This window comes from Passer domesticus, chromosome 14, assembly GCF_036417665.1.
Source record: "Passer domesticus isolate bPasDom1 chromosome 14, bPasDom1.hap1, whole genome shotgun sequence".
Classification (NCBI taxonomy): Eukaryota; Metazoa; Chordata; class Aves; order Passeriformes; family Passeridae; genus Passer; species Passer domesticus.
Genome location: NC_087487.1, coordinates 15,506,950 through 15,525,702, shown reverse-complemented (window position 1 = coordinate 15,525,702; position 18,753 = coordinate 15,506,950). Strand labels below are relative to the sequence as shown.

The 18,753-nt window shown below is 38.2% G+C and overlaps 1 long non-coding RNA gene across 1 annotated transcript in view; it reads left to right on the top strand.

The window, feature by feature from the left end:
- Positions 1–18,753, top strand: part of LOC135280667 (uncharacterized) — a 26,514-nt gene extending 7,761 nt beyond the window's left edge. Inside the window, exons 3-4 of the long non-coding RNA XR_010347542.1 lie at positions 16,055–16,158; positions 18,419–18,753. This is a non-coding gene — a long non-coding RNA (uncharacterized LOC135280667). The remainder of the gene's footprint in view (positions 1–16,054; positions 16,159–18,418) is intronic.

The following is an 18,753-nucleotide window of genomic DNA, read 5'->3' as shown; positions in this document are numbered from 1 at the left end:
AATTCAGATCTTTTCTTGGAACTATTGAGAGATCTCCTATTATAGTAGTGATCCAACAATAAAACAAACCAAAACCAAAAAGAATTGGTTCCATCTCTGAGGGCTTACAGTGAAACATTTGCTAAAGTTTTATTAGTTCTGGCATAATGCAAAGTATTTTGAATTTAAATAAAATAAAAGTATGGTAGTTACAGCAACAGGCTGTATTTTTGCTGTTTGGATGAAACGTTCCAGTCTTGCTGGGAATGAGCAGATTGCTTTTCCCAGCTCCTCAGGAAGTCAGTGCCAGTCTCGTAAACTCTTTCAGATTTTCTCAAAGTACAACTGAGGCCAGAGCCATTTTTTTTTTTTTTTTTTTTACTAAGCAGTTACATTGCTAACTTCCCCCATCTAATGGATATTCCTTTGGCTCAGAAGTTCAGGCCCTGAGAGTATTTTACCTAAACTCCCCCTGCCTTTGTGACTAAATCTGCAGGAGGGATTTGAACCCCTCCTTTCAGCATTAACAGGGTCCTCAACCTTCCATGAGGTCACGTTTGAGGACTTCCATAGAAGGAGCAGGGAGCTGTTCTGTGGGAGCTCCTTGTACTTCATTCTCATGGAGCTCAAGTCATTTAAAAGGATGAGAAAGTTTTAGTGTAATGTTTTCCTCTTTATTTGTGGTGCCTCAAATTATTTTTTATGAAGTTATTTGTACACATTTCAGCGTTTCCTGTTTGGAGCAGACGTGGTGGCTGAAATACCATGAGAAAAACTTCTTATCCTGATGGCAATTTGGATCCGGCTAAAAGCAGGAGAATGTGTTTAAAATCCTCACAAGAACTTCTGCTTTTTTTATCCAATGTCTCCCATGATTTATGACAAAAGATGTGTTCTGACTGACGAACCAGATATTTTCTGATTTTGAGACCACACAAATATTGAAAGTTTGGCTTTTAACAGGACTTTGAGGTTTGTAGTTTCACTAGATCATATCAAACAAGTAGAATGTCAGAGTGAGATTAGGTGACTTTTATACCAGGCAGATTTTAGACTGGTCTAATCTGAAAGTAAATTTTGTTTTATTTTGTAAAAATGGTATATTTCCCTGCTATGTCCCACCAACTTATTTACAATTTGCATTCTATATACTGCAGATACTGTCAAAAATCTTATCTCTATCAATATTTTCTTTTGTCACAGACCTGAACTAGGTTGGTTTTTTTGTTGTTGTTGGCTCAGGGCAAATGAAAGAATGAAGCATCAACAGATGCACCACCAAACAACCCAGTTCTGTCTGACTTGGTCCTTGGCATCTGTGTGCTATTTCTGTCAAAACCAATCAAACTGAGTGTTAATTTTTGAAGCAAAACCCCTGTGATTATTTCACTTGTGATGTAAGCCAGATCTAACCTCAAGACTGTCAAAGGCCAGAAGTCAATGACCCAATTTTTCATGCCATGCAGCCCTTTATCAGTAGCCAGTGCTTTTCCTAGTTCTCATTCCCACTCATATAGATTATTCATTCTTTGTGAAATTTGTTATAGATGCCAAATACAGTATTTATATAAAAATCAGCCCAGTTGCAACTTAGAGGAGCTTTGCCTACAGCACACTGTGGCAAATAGATCCCAGAGTGCATGTCAAGTGTGAAACCTCATCCAGACAGGAATCTCACTTTGCACAGGGAAATACTTCTTAGAGCAATCACAATTGAATGCCAATAGTCCCCAGTGAAAAGTTTCAGTGAGAAATTTGTGTTTGGATATTGCGATTATGGATCTTTCTCTAATTGCTCACTCACTTGGAGTGTAAAATGGAGTGATCTTGGTATTTTAGGACCTTTCTACTCTGATTACACTATAGAGTCCAGTGGGACAAGACTTTGACCTGGATTTCTGCCTTCACCTGAGCTGACTTTGGGTTTTGATAGTTCACCAGTATTGGTGTTCTTTGATTTTTTAACTTTTTTTTTTTCTTTTTTTTGCTCCTGAGGCCGGGAATGCAAAACCTTAGCAGTACAGATTTAGCTTGTGCTTTTGCAGAACTAGTGAATAGTAACCCAGGTCAAGGAGAGAATTTCAGCAAACTGGAAAAATGCCATGTTTAATAAAAAAAAAGAGGAGGGAAAAGGGCAGAGTGGCTTCATACATCGATAATATCTCTCTAGCTTTCTTTTGATCAGCAGGAGCACTGTGTAATGAGGCAGGAGAATGTCTTCTTTCTGGGAATGCAGTTATTCAGAGTTGGTGACAGCATGAAAACTCTGCATACTTGTTCTCTCCAGTTCCACAACCTATCCTGCTTTTTGCAGACTTCATCTTCCCCATGAAAAGACTGATTTTGGGGGAATCTTTCTTTCTAGGACAGCATGAGCTTCACAGGCATCTCTGAACCCTATCGTGAGTGGAAAGGGTGTAGAGAAGAGGAACTGAGACACAAACAAAAATAGACAAGTACAGAATTATAGTGAATAAAACAGGAAAGCTGAAGAATATTAACTGAACTGTAAAACAGTTGTTGGCTGAATTTAATTTAAGTTGGCTGAAAAATGGCAAACTAACAGAATTTCATACTGAAATTCCCTCTAAGGTGCAGGTCCATTGAAAGCACTGAAAGAACTCTGGTACATTATTAATGCATAAACTAGTCTGCAGAATGAGATGGAAAAGTAAGACTAGGAAATAATGAATTTTTCCATGTTTTTCTTCCTAGCCCAGCCCTATTTTCTAACAAAAATTTATTAAAGCAGTGCATTTTGACAGATTAAACTGCAGTAATTATCCAGACATTGTCAGTCTCTTACATACCTTCATTTTGTTGTTATTGCATATTCAAAATCTATAGAAATAGAGGGTGTTTCCTACAGCTGGTCTCCACACAGAGCCTACAGTATGTCAAAAGTTAAAAGCAGCCAGGCTGTGAGGCTATCGATGGTTGCTGGTCTCTGAACACAATTACAAATGCACAAACCTATATTTAGAACTCTACATTCCTTTTCTTTTTTTTTTTTCCTTTAAAACCAAAACTTTCATGAAAAAGCCGTGATATACATTCCAGCAACCAGGTCTGAAAAAGAAAAAAAAATCATATTAGCTGTGAGAGAATAATCCTGTGGTCAGATGTGCAAATATTTGCTAATAACTGTTGCTGTCCTGCAGGCCTGGAGGAGTGTTCCATCTCATTCTTCTGGCTTGGTTTTTGACAGAGGACTTCCCTTAAATCTGTCTTCCACCCTCACTGGTTCTGGATTCCTCCCATCCCACAGGTGCTCTGGGCTGGGTCCTGCTGCTGGTCTTTATCCTCGGAGTTCAACTGGGGCTCCAGGAAAGAATGTGACAGACATGTGGGCTCCCACATTTGCTTTTCCTGGTGTGATGCTCTCTGTGTTTGCTTATCATAACCAAATAAATGTGGTGGATTCTCAGGACACCTGCAAACCCTCGTTGTTCCCCAGGAGAAGTCAGGAGACCACCATGAACTGTCTTGCCTAGACCTAAAGGGGACATCTATGAAATTAATTGGTGCTTTCAAATAAAAGGTATTTAATGTAAAACTGATAAATCCATTAAATGCGTATTACGGCTGCCGTGGCTTTATTCAGGGAAGAGATTTATTCATGGAACAGTTTGCTATTGCCTGTGCAGTTATCAGTGAATAATGATCTGGTGGTTTCATGCCTGAATTCCAGGTAGATAATAAAAACAAAACAAAACAAAAGGATTAATGCAGTTTATTTATTTCTGGTCCCTTTCTATGTGTGTGACTCCCTGCAGAGCTGCAGGCATGCAAGTAAGAGCAGAGAAATTGGTCTGATGCTGTAACTCCTGTGTGGCTGGGTGTGTTTGCAAAGCTGTTGTTGTGTCACTGTAAATGCATAGAAATTGTGTGGACACATCAAATCCATCAGTCTGAGCTCAAAGCACACATTGGCCACAGTCTCCCCAAAAGTGCACTAAAATCCAGTCTCCAGCTGAAACTCCCCAATGTCCCATGACTCTCCTCAATGCTTTGTTTTGCATTTTGGGTCCCAAGTGTTCATCTCTACAAAAAATGCATGTCCTGACCATGTGTGTAAACCCTCAAAATGCTCTGATTTTATCCATAAGTCAGGGGAGCAGCTGGGACACATTGTGATTTTCTTCCTTTTTTTCCTCCCTCTTTTTTTTTTTTTTTTTCCTTTGTTTGCTGCCCCATCTCTGACTTGGAGGGTCAAATCCATGGCAAGTTCATTTCTGGGCCAACTCTGCCAAATTATATGATGTGAATTAATGTCTACTAGAGCTTAGAACAGCAAACTCTGATTTAAGCTCTTAGGTTGAACTTGTCTACAATTGTTGAGGTGAAAGGCCAGTTCATACCCATTAATTAACCTAATCCATCTCAATCTACTTTATTTTATACCTTTTAGGGTTTGTGACTCTAAGAAATATATTTAGATAAAGCAATGCTGTTAAAACCCGGGAACATTGCTAAAGACACTCTCCACCAACCATTGGTTTATATTAGAGATCACTCCAAGCATTTTTTAAATGCTGGGAATTAAATTTAATCATATATTTGTTAGTTAGTCCCAACACATGGAGCAGTTTGCTATCCAATTGGTTCAAATAAGAAGTCCATTAATGTCAGGGTTATTTTTGATTCTGACTTTTAGTCCATTTGTGGTAATTTCATTAATAGGCAAGCATTACTGTTGGACTCCCCCTGATTTTTCCTTCCACCTCCTCCTTCATTGTGGTTTTAGTGCTAAAACACATGAAAATGAGGGAGTGCAATTACCTCGTGAAATCTGAACCTAAACACAACCCCTAAGTACAGCTTTTAGGGGCTCTTGTGTACATAGCAGCAGGCAGAGAATATTCAGAAAGATTAGCAAGGTTCAAGCTTTATCTAAAAGCATATGGGAATTTCTTAAGAGGATCTAATCTAAAAATAGGATTAAGACATATTACCAGATGTCTATCCCCTAAATATTCATTTTTAAACTGAAGATATTTAATGACTGAGTAATATTTAATAAGTTATTAGTTGACCGTAGAGGCTTCTGAAATTGAAATTCCTTGGAAATGTCTATCACGATAATAATTAATAAGGATTTTAAAAGAGCATCTTCATTGCAATGGTTTTCTGCCACATTACAGAAACCCATTTTTAAAAAGTATGGGCTGATTTAGATTTGGTTTGGGTTCTTTTTTGGTTTTTGGGAGTTTTTTTAATAGTACATGGAGAACAGAAAATCCTGTATGCTGTAGCATTGAAATTCCTAAGGTTAAAATGAGCAGAAAGCAGACACAAATGGTTTGAGATAAAGATCTATATATTTACACATTTTTATCTGAATGCTTTTATTCTGGAAAACAGTCCAGAAGGACAGGCAGGAGGCACTTAGTGTGGTTTGTGTGGCTGTGCCTTGCATGTGGCCCCTGTGTTGTAGGATGCAGTCAGACAGCTCATTTAAAGGACAGCAGGTCTTATTGATCTCAGCATCCACAAAAACCTGGAGCACATCTTAAAAAAAGCATTTTTCAGGGATTTAGGTTTTCTACTGTAAGACACATGAAGAAAAGCTGAAGAAAAGCTATTGCAGAGTTTTCAGTATAGTCAGAAATGTGGGAACATGCAAATAAGTCCACTTTCACCTTTGGATTTTTATCTCAAATTTTCTAATATTTATCCATGCTTGAATCTCAGGCTGTGTTCATTTTCTGGTAAATGTTGTGGTAAATCCAAAGGCTGGGCTCAGACAGAGGTTACTTGCTCAGATTCATGAGGTAAGCTAAAGTCAAAGTTCTCCAGAGAAATCTCATCTTTTACTCTCCTATGGCCATGATGTTGTAAGTCAGGAATATAAATGAAGTACATTTCTTGTGATATTTGGGCACATGTTTCACAGAGGAAAGGAAGGATTACTGTTCTTTCTCTCCTCTCCCCTGTTAAAATTTTTAAAATCATGGACTACTATAATTAAAAAAACCAAAACAAAACAACAAATTAAACTACTTTTATAGGTCTTAGACTTTCTCCTGAAATTGAAAGCTATAGGTGCCATCCATAAATTGTGGTTGCACCAGTTCCCTCACCTGGAGAAATCTCATCACCTTCAACAGGGAAAGAAAACTGCTGTCACACAGAAAGTGCAGAGTACCCTGCTGGAGTGACAGAGGAAAAAATATTGGATTTGTGGAAAACCACGAAGCTCTAAGTCATTTCCAGGGTTTCATCCACTGCTGTAGCTAAGGAGCAGCTCTGGAAGATGAGGGGAGGGAAGCTGGAGGAGCTGTAGCAGCCTTGTGGCAGCACTTGGAAATTGTGCTCCTGTGTCCCTCTCTGCCAGTCCCACTGGGGGCTGGCACATAAAACCCTGGGCACAGCTGTGCCTAAGGGGGAAATTCCACTGCCCTGTTTTACAGTGGTTGTTTTGAGTCACTGATAAAGCCAAGCACCAGGGAATAGTTTGTTTGAAGTGTGTGTGTGCTCCGCTCTGAGCAGGATGGGAATTATGGGTTCGTGCGTCAATCAGGCCAGCACGGTGGACAATAACTGGCAAGTGTGGTGTTGATGTTTTGGCTGAGTGATGAAGAGGATAATTTCTTCTTCCTCTTCATGTACCTAAAATTCTGGCTCCTAGAAAACTTGGGAATCCAATGCACATCCAGGATTTTGTTGTGCTTTGTTTTGTTATATTTTATTTTTTTGCCCAGCCATAATAATTAGTTATAGGAAAGAAAATATAGTGAAGCAAACATTCCTGGAGAGATCTTTCCATTATTTTTGCTTTTTCCCTTCATCGCTTGCCAGCCATGGGCTCTGCACTTGGCTTCTCAATCAGGAAGAGAAAAGAAAAGATAAAGGGACAAAAAAACTTTCATAAGGAAGAGGTAGCAGCTCATGCTTTAAATATTTTTTGCTTTCACTACTGAGAGGTAAAAGACATTAACCCAGGGCTGGACTGTACTCTTTGGGTCTCAGGGCCCTAATATTCATCAATATTACCCCTCAACCAGCTAATAACAAAAATGAAGACTAGTCCAGCAATTAGCTTGCTAGTGTGACCTTGATAAATGTGAATTCAAATAATTGTTCTTGTTCTTCATAAAATCATGCAATGAAGGGACCTTAAAGATCATCTTGTTCCAAGCCCCTTGCCATGGACAGGGACACCTTCCACTAGGCCTGATTACCCCTAGCCCCATCAAGCTTTTTTGGTTCTTGTTTGTATATTTCACCAAAAAAGTTGACTGTTTGAGACTGAATCACAAAGATATTTATGAACCCAGAAATGCATTGAAAATACCAATAGGACATGTTTTTTAGGGATGGAATGTGAATGCCTGATTTTTAGTCTGAACTTGGCCTCTAATCTCTTGTTACTTTTCTGAATTCAAATAGCTCTTTTCCATACCACAGCAGTTTAAAGGTTAAAACTAAAGTTTTAAAGAAAAATAAATTAAAGATCACACAAGTATTAGAGGAAAAGAGACAGAAGTTCAGCATTTCTGAGTGACGGGTCACACATTGGAAAGATATTCTCTTGTGACCCAAAATTTCATACCTATGTATATTTATGAAATATGTAGCAGATTATTTATCTATGCTACCCTTGTCAAGGAGCTGCAATGTGGCTATTTGAATAGCGTTTCAACTTTTACAGTCACCTGGAGAGGCAGAGAACTTGGTGAACTGCATAAGGCAAGTCACATGAAAAAATGGCAGTGGCAATGACCACACACTCTGCAGAAGTTTGGAAAGGAAAATTATAGGATAAAATCCTCCCACTCATTGGAAACTTAAAATAATTGAGTTTTCTGTGGGGGGAAAATTCTGAAGTATGGAGTTGCTCTTAGACCTCACTGCAAATCACCAAAATTACATCCTTGGGTGTTTGCACACTTCCACTGCAGCATGAGAAGATTATCTACTGTGTAGAGAATTACACCTGCAGTCTTATCACCAAAATGCTTTCTACCCCTCCCAAAATATCCTTCAGTGGTCTTCCAGAAGCCACTCCACTCCCAGTACCCACAGCTCTGTGACACTGGTGGGGCCACCAGCAGCCCTGCAGCTCTTTTTTTGATTTGTAATGAGTTACTCTTTGCTGGACATGAGGCAGATGGCAGGGAGTGGGAAGGATCACGACACACAAACAACCCCCCTTGTGCAAGGTTAGCATGTCTGGCTGTGTACATACCCTGTGTGTACACTCAGGGTGACTCTGATCAAAGCTACCACATCTTGGCCTGTACCTTCCAGCTGACATAATTTTGTCACGGCTAAGATGATGTTCTGGTATGGGAAATAAAAACATAGAATAAAGCAGCTTTTTTTTTTTTCTCACCCCAAATTTCATACAATTTTGCCTTATGCATTCTTTATTCTGGCCCTCTTCTTTCCATCAGTTGCCAAACTAAAGTTTTGTACTGGGCCATTAAATAAAAAGTGAAAACAAAACTTTTATTGACATGAACACTTTTTAAAATTTCTCTCTCTTTGCCATTGGGGCCTCAGCTAAAGTGACCTGAGGCTAAATAGGCTCTCAAAGAAAGCTTTCTTGCCAAAGAAATGTCATTGCTGTTAAACAGTACTAATGAATGCATAGATTTAGAACCTTATTTACATTGAAATTTGTTTAGTAAGCCAAGTTAGGTCTGAAAATTGGGACAAACTGTTTCCTCAATAATTTAATAACTCCAAAGACCTCGTCCATTTGAAAAAGGCTGAGCCTCAACATCCACTTACAAATGCAATGTCACGTTTCCCAAAATTGAATAAAATGCTAATAATACAGCAGATCTCCAGATCAGCAAGTAAAGTGGCTTTTAGCTCTGAGTTCAGCTGGAGACAGAGTGAATAACAACAGTCAGCTTACTCTGTCCTAAGCAAAATGGTTTTATTACATCAATTGCCTGTGTTTCAAGTGTTTTGAAGGGTTCACATTTATTTTCATAACCTCGCTGAATTTGGCACCCTTGCCAGTAGTGCTGGAAATTTCATATCGGGAGCTTTTCATTAAAATAGGCCAATTAACTCACTCAGGTCACATTCCCTATATGAACTGCTTTTAATAGTCAGCCTTAACACCCATTTTGTGGCAAACAAAAATCTGCAACAAAACCCGAATTCATTGATTCATTTTGGTGAATCCTTCCCAAAGGAAAGTATATATCAGCTGATTAACCAAAAAAAGGGACACTTGGACAAATAAATAAAATATATGTCCATCATACTCCTCCTTGAAAGTTAGTGTCTGTTTTGTGGAGACCATAACACTTGTTTCTGTCTTATGGATCAGTATTTCTGCAAAATTTTGTTTTAGTGCTTTGTACCAGGCAGCCTTGGTGCAGAGGCTTGGATCTTTATCCTGATGGAAGCTGCTGCATCATGGGAAGGGTGGAAAGTAATTTATAGCCTGGCTCTGAGCTACACAGTAATGTTCTGCTTTGCTGTGAGAGACAGAACTGTGTTTTCTAGAATAAAGACAACAGTTGCCATTTAATGCATATGTTGGAGATAGCACTGATTTGATATTTTATTCTTGAATGAAAGTTAAATGCTCAATATATTATGAAACATGTGAAAGAGGTACTTATGAACACCCTATATTCCATTGTAATAAAGCAGGTAGAAGAAACCTCACCACAGAGACAGATGCCACAGAGATAAGACTTTGATGTCAAAACTTGAACAGCCACCCATTACTTCGGGGCTCATGATTTTTCCACTAGACTGTAGTTATTATACTGAATTCCAGTCCCAAAATTTGTTCACATTTTCCCACTGGTATCATTTAAAATAGTGTTTTAAATGGAAATAAACAAATGCAATCAGGCCATTATAACTCTTGTCCTGAAACTGGGGTAATAAGCAAACAAGAGAGACACCAGTAATGTCTAAATATTTTAAATATGTCTGAGAAATGATGTCCTGTTCCCACACAGCAAACAATTTGTGGAACATGGCAGATCTCAGTCAAACTAAGAGCTCCCAAACAAATGTACCTTTCTTCACTACAAACTGTTAGGAAATACATTTTTGAAGCTGAGCCTCTATCAGAATATGATATTACATGACACTGTAACCTTTTTCCCTCCAGAAAACCACCCTTTATGAATAAAACATAGGTGACCTTTAAAAACTTAGCAGTTGTACTAGGTGATTGCATATTAACAAGCTTTTTGAGGAACTAGGACAGGCACTGTACGTTTCAGTTAAGGACAGATAATAGAACTATTCAAATAATTTATTATTTTATACAATATAGGGAAATGTAAGAAAACTACCTCAACAAGAGTCTACTTAAATTTTTGTACGTGTAATTTTATGTGGCTTGCTCCATTCATCTAAATTATACAGTCACTGCTAAATGAAAGACTTCCTTTTAAAGGACAACTCTGATTCTCCTTTGCTTGAAGTTTATGAACAGCTTTGGTTTGAGACTGCTTGATTGGACAAGTTGCAGTGACTACAAGGCATTTTTCATAGGTGATCAAAGGTATCTGAGGCCTTCTGTCCTTCCTTTGCCAGGATGAAAGGTTTGGAGACAAAGACTGAACTGATTTAAATCAGCAGAAATGGGGAGACATCACGGCATATACAGCAATGTATGAGGGTAAAGAGGACTCAGTCCTTTGGCTGACTTTCTCTAGGAAAGGCTCTTGACTTTATTTGATCATCTTTATTAAAGCCAAATGAAGAAAAGAGAGAGTAGGTTGACACTAAAGAGAACATTTCTACCAGAGGGATAACTCTGGAAATTCATAACATTTATAAGTTTGAATAATTACACTAAATCTCATCTTCCTTCCTTCATTCTCTCCCTAGTTCTAAAGTCTACTTATATGAAGTAGAAATTTAGGGTGATATTCTGATGTCCTCCAGCTCTTGAATGGTCCATCATGTTGGCATCTCTCCTTACACATTCAGTACATGGAGATCTGACAAATGAGAAGAAATAAATTGCTCAGCACTTTTTCTCTTTTTTTTTTTCCTATCCCAAAACCAATCCTGTGGCATGTGAGCAGGATTCTGTCTTTTATCGAAAAACCTAGTAGTCATAAACCTTATGCCATGAGAGCAGCCAGTTCGCAGCTTAGTAAAGATGAAATAATGGTAGTTACAAAGCAGATTAACCATTATGGAAGTCCAAATTATTATTTTAAAACCTGATACCCATTGCATCTGAATGTATCATCTGGAATCCTGAATGTATCATCTGGAAGGCTGATAAATCATGCCCTGTTTCTTGTTTTCTATGCACTATGTCAGGTATAATTGCCTGAAGGTGACTAGATTTTACTTCAACCTTTTGCCACCTAAGCAGCTCCCTTTGAGTATTAGAGCTGTATCCAGGCACAGAAGAGAAAAAAAAGTCACCAATTTTCATCATTTTATATTTTAATGTCCTTAGGCTGGCTAAAAAGTTTCCAAGTGGGAGTTTTGGGGGTGCTGGGTGTGTGTGTACCTTCCCTTGTGCAGGCAGAGCACATGGTGGTTTACCCTTTGAGCCAGTGGGAGAGAAAGGGAAAAATGTTCCACCAGACCAACCTGATTGGTTTTTCTCCAATGTGTCATTACTGTGTTTCAGAGCATCTGTGTTGCTGCTGTATGAACTGGATAGGAACACAAAGTAATCAATTTCAGTTGAGAGCACCAATTTATCACCTTGCCATCTTTTATGCAAGGTAGAGGATCTCTCTCTCTGTGTTTCTCTTTTACTTTCTAAATGCAAAATCAGGACAATAGACACCCCCCCCCCCCTTTTCCTTCCTCCATTCCCTCTCCCTATTTGTTTATAAGCCCTTGTAATTAAAATAAATGCTCTGAGAAGCAGAAATGTACATTATCATGCTCCATCATTGCCTGTTAAAGGGCAAGAGTCATGCTGGTTCTTAGTAGAAAGTATACAGGAAAACTCCAAATTTTAGCCTCTTCTGCATTGCTAAGAACCTCCTCTTAATGCACAGCTGTCCACCAAATCATAGCAGATATAGAAATCAAGTATCCTTTAATCCTCTCCTATGAAAATGGAAAAAAAACCCCTGTTTTGTTGTTCTAGGCATAAATCTTCTCTATTAAAACTAGAAAAAAATGTCAATATGGTGGACACAGACTTTGGGTGCCAGAAACAGCTGGCACTTTGCTGTCTCATATCACAAAAGATCCTGAAAGAAGCCACTAAAGAAGGTCAGAACCTTCCCTATTCATGTGTCTACATGTTCTTTTGGAGTCAAACATGAGCTTGGAATTTAAAGTCCATTAATTTCTTTGGTTTTCTTTCGGCATTTCTCCAAAAGCTGAATTTCCCAAATCCTCACTTATTTTAAATATTGATTTGAAATAATATTTCCAACCTTCCTAAGAGTTTTTCTATCTTTCATTGAAGGGATGCTGTTTAGTTAAAGCCAAGAAGGCTTTGGGTCCACAAAGGTACAATTGATGTGCTTTCAGGACTATTAGAGATAAATTTACTCACTATATATGTCTGGGCCAACCTGAACATAGTGAAACATCTTATTCAAGGTACTGGGCATTGTCCTTCCTTTTTTTCCACATTGTCTTTTTTTCCACATTCCTTTTTACCTGAAACACTACTAACCAACAAGTTCTGTTTGCATTCACACACTTTTTACTTTCTTTGTTTGCTATTCTTTCAGTCTTTGAACCTTTACTGTTGATGTTAAAGTCTTTCATCATCATTTTCCTTGGGAAAAATACCCCTAGTTTATGCACATACATGGATATGTATATAAATTTTTGGAACATGACATTCCTCTGCTGTCCCCAGTATATCTTTCTAGGCCCCAATTTCCTAACCAAAAGCACATTACAGATCTGATTCTTTCCACAGCCTAGCAGCACATCAATAAACTAAAGATTATTGTGCTTTGTCAGGTTTTATTTTGTAACATTATGGGAAATTCTCTGCTGCTTTGGATGAGTGCATAAACTCTTATTGCCTGACAATTAACAGAGCTAGTAATAGAAAATGCAATGTAATTTACCTTAGTACAAGGGATTTTGGTTAACAAAAATTAAACTATTGAACTCTCCTCTCATAAGGGAAGGACATTCTCTCATTATGTGTGCAATTTTTTTTTAGGCGGTTAAATAAATAAAAAGCCCTGTACACAACAGCAACTGGGTGCTGGGCCTTGGGTGGATTTATTATGAAGTCTATGTGGAATTCTTCTAATGTGCTTGCTTTGGAACTAAACAACATGATCCCTTTGCAAAATAAGCATGCTGTAGCCTTTTCTGGGATACAGAGAGAGTTCACCAAATAAATAATGTTGAAGGGGGAGTTCCTTTATGTGCTCTGTAATTCCACTGTGCTGGAGATGACTTCTTACCTCTGTTGCTGAATTAGGAAGGTCAGAATTCAATTCTCTCCCTCAGCTACTACTTACCATAAATGTCGAGGGGCCACCACATTACTCTGAGGACCAGTCAATCTTTTCAGTTTGACCTCCAAAGAGGTGGCTTGTGTATTTTTGATCTCCCTGGCTTAGGAAGGTCATGTTTCTTTTCCCTTTTTCCTTCTCCTTTCCATTTCCTTCTTCTTTTAATTTTTTTTTCTATTTAGGACAAGAAAGTAAGCTAAACCTTAGTACAAATTAATTTAAGGTTAATATTTCCCTCACCAACTGGAAATTTTAATCTGTTTGAAAGGAAACAGCACATAAATGAAACCTTGAGAGAACAAAACTGAGGAATCAGGGTGAGGAGCTGGCATTGGGGTTAAAAGAATAAACTTAAACCATGGTGCCTGATGTGAACCTGAAAGATCCATGCAGAATTTGCTTTGTGTAGACTACACAACTAAGTTTTACAGTTACTTTCCTCAGCATACCTAAAGAAGAACCTCAGTAAGAAAATATACCTTGGCACTGCAAGTTTTATCTGTGTCACTTGAATAAAACTATTTTTTTTTATATTATAAAAGACCCACTATGATCCATTGCTAATTTCAGGCCAAAGAAATGATCTAATAAAATGTAAGGCTATAATGATGAATTCTTTATAACCTCCTCATTTTGCATACTTTCTTTATAGTGAGACTTATATCTGATTTTAAAATGAGTAACAGGGGAAAGGTTAGTGTTTGTCTGTGCCTACCTCTTTGTTTATCCATCCCTTCCAACTGCTCACAGCCAATGTTCTTCACTGGCACCAAATAAAAATTTTGGTGAGGGTGAGGTTTGCTCTTTAAAAAATTGGACAGGGTTACTTAGTTTAGATATTGCATGTTTATTTCCTGTGATGTCTCTGTGGGTTTTATGTTCTCAGTTTTGGAGGCCATTAGATAATCCCAGCCAAAGGTAGGAGTGTTTTCCTTTCCTGTAACTATAAGTGTGCACATGAGTGAGAGAGTTAGAACAGTTTCAACAAGGGCACAGTCCAGTTCAGCATGGCTTTTTCTGGAGAATTGGGTATATTTGAACAGTGGGCTTTGTGAGGAAGGCAATAATAGCCTCACATAGACAGATAATGATGGATGTTATGGAATTGAGAATTGGGGTTTAAAATTGTGCCCTCTTGCCCTCAAACCTCCTTACACACACAAGCAAAACAAAGCAGAGTTTGAGATGGAAGAATTAGACTGGATTGGTTGAAAAGCTTCCCTTTTACTGGAGGGGGTAAGCCTGTATCAGAGAGTGTTGAAATCACCTACTTGACCCTTGTCTAACCCTCAATCCAGAACGTACAAAGTGGGACAGAGCTAATCCCAGCAAGTAGGTTTAAGCAAACACACTAACAATTTACTACCACTCAGAGAATGTCACTTTCTGAACTTTCAGCTCACATGATTTTGGAAGCAAGAGCCATTTAAAGCACAGATGCATTACAGGGAGAATATGATGTTCCACTTCAAACCCAGGGAAAGCTCCTGGCTCTTCACCACGGCTGAAGAAGACACCTCTTGTCATTACTGGTGTGCATGGAGGAACATGCACAATGTGTGACTTCCAGAGTACAATTTAGGGCCTCTGCAGCAGCTTTTCCCACTCTTGTAATTTCCCTGAAAGCTCTCAGGTCTCCCATCCAGCCATGTGCCATGACACTCAGCATCCTCAATAATACAAATAAAAGCAATTACATAAAATATGAGTATGGGGAATTATTGATGTTTATGAAGATTTTCCTTTATAAAACTGCTTATGAGGAGGTATTTCAGGCTGGAAACCTCTAGACTCTTCCTATATCACCTCAAAGCACAAAGACTGTGAAAAAGGAAATTTTTCAGATTTATCCTGTCAGTTGGAGAAGTTTTCTTAGTTTTGCCAAGGGCAGGCTGTGCTGATGTTGGCTAGGTTGATCTGTCCCTTGCCTCCCAGTTAGGTCTGAAAATTTAAATGCTTTTATCAGGAAAGGTATGGTAGAAATAAAACAACAAAGTAGAATTCAAATTGATCAAAGTCACAGGATCATACTCATTATGGAATGGATTCTAACCCTCAAATAATACTTCTACACATCTCACAGGGTCAAATCATGCTGATTTTTAAAAACAGATTTTTTTTGTAATTTCACTAGAACAATCTGTGAGATAATCTCTCTCACTCCTGAATAGAAAATTTGTGTGGTTTTGAACATAAAATGTAACTTTGTGGCTTTACTCAACAATTGAGCTTTGTAGGTCCCAACACCAATGTCCTGTCAACTTTTAGGGGAGTTTGGATCTGATCCAATACCAGGATATTACGGTTTAGATTAAGTTTTGATGTTCCTTATTTCCAATAAGATAATATGATGACAGAAGTTCAGAAAAATGTGGATAGACGCTGACATAAAGAAATTATAATGGCAGGGTGGTTTGAGGGGTTTTAATGTCCTGTGAAGCATATATCATATTCCTTATTTTTCCTTGAGGTTTAATTTGCCCTACAAAAATTAAATATGTTGTTAAAACATTAATCAAGAACAGAAACAATTCTGATTAAGAAATAAAATACATTAAAATGAGAAAGAAGTGCAAATCTACCAAGTGCTACCATAAATTACTGACAAAACCCAAACTGTAGTTATGCAATTCTTTGTTTGTCTGTTTTTTAATCTTTTCTTCTGTTTGTTGCAGCATGAGTGTCTCCTTTTCAAGATAGATCTAGCCTGGAGCAGAAAAATACCACCAGCCTGCAGCAGGAAAAAGGAGACAGTGAATGTTTCCCACTGAAATATACAGTGAGCTCATTAAAAATACAGTCAATTTTTTAATAGAAAAATCATTTTAAGTTTGCTTATATGGTGCAAATAAATCCAGAGGCCTGGATTATTGAGTGTTATTAAGCCTAATGCCTTGAAACCTTCACTGTTGTTTCCTCTGCACTTCCAAATGCAGAATTTAGTGCCCACAGTCCCCGGAAATATTTTCCTTTTCAAATGTGTGTGTTGAAGCCAACAAGACCCTTCCTGAATCCTTCATTCTCTTCTTGATCCTTTCCTGAGCTTTCCCAGGTAATGGAGCCAAATTCCCAGTTTCTGGAGGTGAGGCCAGGTTAGGAAGATGATCCCAGGGAAAACAGGGAACAAAGTCAGTCCTGTAAAAGAATGAGTGGAGTGTGGAAAGCCCAAGAGTTTGGATCTCCTCTTATCTGACTTCTCCCACTCTGCCTCATGCTGAATCTGCTGTCTTATCTGTTTCTCATATTTGGTATGTGATTTTGTTGGCACTGACAGGGATTCTTTTCTCCTCTCATTCTGGAAGACATGCCAAAGAATGCACTGAAAGCTCGTATGACAATCTTTTAATGGTATATGCGAAAACATGAGGAATTTAAAAGGAAGAAGGAACATACTTGCAATTAAAATCACATGCTCCATCCTGTAAATAGACTTCCACTGAAAGAGTCACATCTCAGGCACATGCTGCAACAGTTCCTGCACATGGCTCTAACTGTCATGGAACTACTTGCTGGTAAAATATTTACATTTCCTTAGGCTTATGCAGAGGGCATCTTCTCCTGAAGCAATGACAGGGGAAGGAACTTACTGGACACTAATTCCTCTCTGCCATTTCTGTTCCCTATAGTAAATGAATCCCAAAACAGCCCTGACTTGTTTTTCAGTTGCCAGATTAGTTTAGTAGCTTCATGTTTTCTGAATTTGTGATGCAGCCTTTCATGCTCACACTTGCACAGAGATCTGCCCACATGCACCGTTACACTCCTTCATTTCCTTTCCCATTCCTGCTAGTTCTGGATCAAATCTGGGCACACATTACCCAGTTTGTTTCTTTTCAGTACAGCTCATTTTAGCTGAAAGAAAAACCTGGAGACATTGCAATCAGGTACTTACAAGAAGCACCAGTCCTAAAGTCTTGTACAGACCCAAACTTTCCACCCTTTATGTTCCGGGAATAAAAAAATGCCATTCTGCTGATAATTTTTTGGTTTGCAATTTATATTTATTTCCTTAAAAATGTGAGTTCCCTCTTCATGTAGTTCTGACAGGAATTTATCACTCCTCCAGACAGCACAGAAAGGATGAGTGTGTTCCTGAAAGGCTGGATGAACATGTGGAGTTGCATGTCTAGGACTTATAGTGACTCAACCACTTTGCAAAATTGGGTTTGTTTTAACCATAGCTTCACTGGGTTTTGCTGGCATAAAAGCTTCTCCAAGACTTAATGCTGAAGAAATGTTAAATTCTGTTTGGAAAATTCAAGCATTTGCATTCAAGGTTGCCATAACTGTGTTCAGTTTGTAAAGATATCTGTTGCCAAACCATAGAATGGTTTGTGGTTGTCCTTAAACAGGAAATATTTTGAAGTTTTACTACTATTTAAATTTTATACTATGTCAGTATAAAAGAATAAAGTTAAAAAATGATATTTTCTTGCTCATTTTATAAAGTATAGCATGTTAGCTGAGGTAAGGTTTAACATTAGGATAAAAGACATTACTGTCACATGTTGTAGAAAGCATCAGAAATAACACCTCATACATCTTTCTTCACAATTAATTTTTGTCTTCTGTACCTTAGACACTCTGCCAAAATTTTCAGGTTTCTGTCCATGGAGATCTTTATCAATTGGAAAAGTACACCAGTCTTGAAGCAATAATGTTAAGCACTTTTCCACAAGAAAGTATTGCTTTAACAAGGGTGGAAAACGCTCTCCTTAGAAGAGCAATTATCATTAAAGATTCATTATCAAAAGAGTAGTTACCTAAAGCAGAAAAGTATGAACAGTACCACTGATTCATTCCCCTGACAGAGGGTGACAGCAATCCCAAGATGAATATATTCCAAGGACTAGTACAAATTTGGTGTGTCTGTCTCTGGGTGTAATATGGCTATTGCTGTATGACCAGATTGAGCACATCCTTAACGGATGCCAACAGGCAGATACCTTTAACAATGATAAGTGTTTTACACTGCATGAGGACCTGCTCATATATTTTGAAGCACTGGCTGAATTTTCTCTTTGGTTTTTCAATTCCAGGTCATCTTCTCAAAAGGATTAACTTCTTCATCAGCATCTTAGAACTCAAAGTGAGCCTTCACCTTCACACCAGAGGCTCATGTGCTTTCAAACCATTTGAGATTCCACTTCTGCTCATCTGTAGGCACATGTGACACAAAGTGTGATCTGCCTGTGTCTTTATCATGAATCATTTACATTCCTCTGCACAGCATAAAGCACTCAAGCTAGAGATGCTCCACACTTGTTTTGTGTATGATAAGGGTTTATGCACTCCCTGGCTCAGACTTTAGGAAAAGAAATTTTTTATAATTGGTTTACTCCAGAGGAGATTTGGGAGGAGTTAGACATTAAGA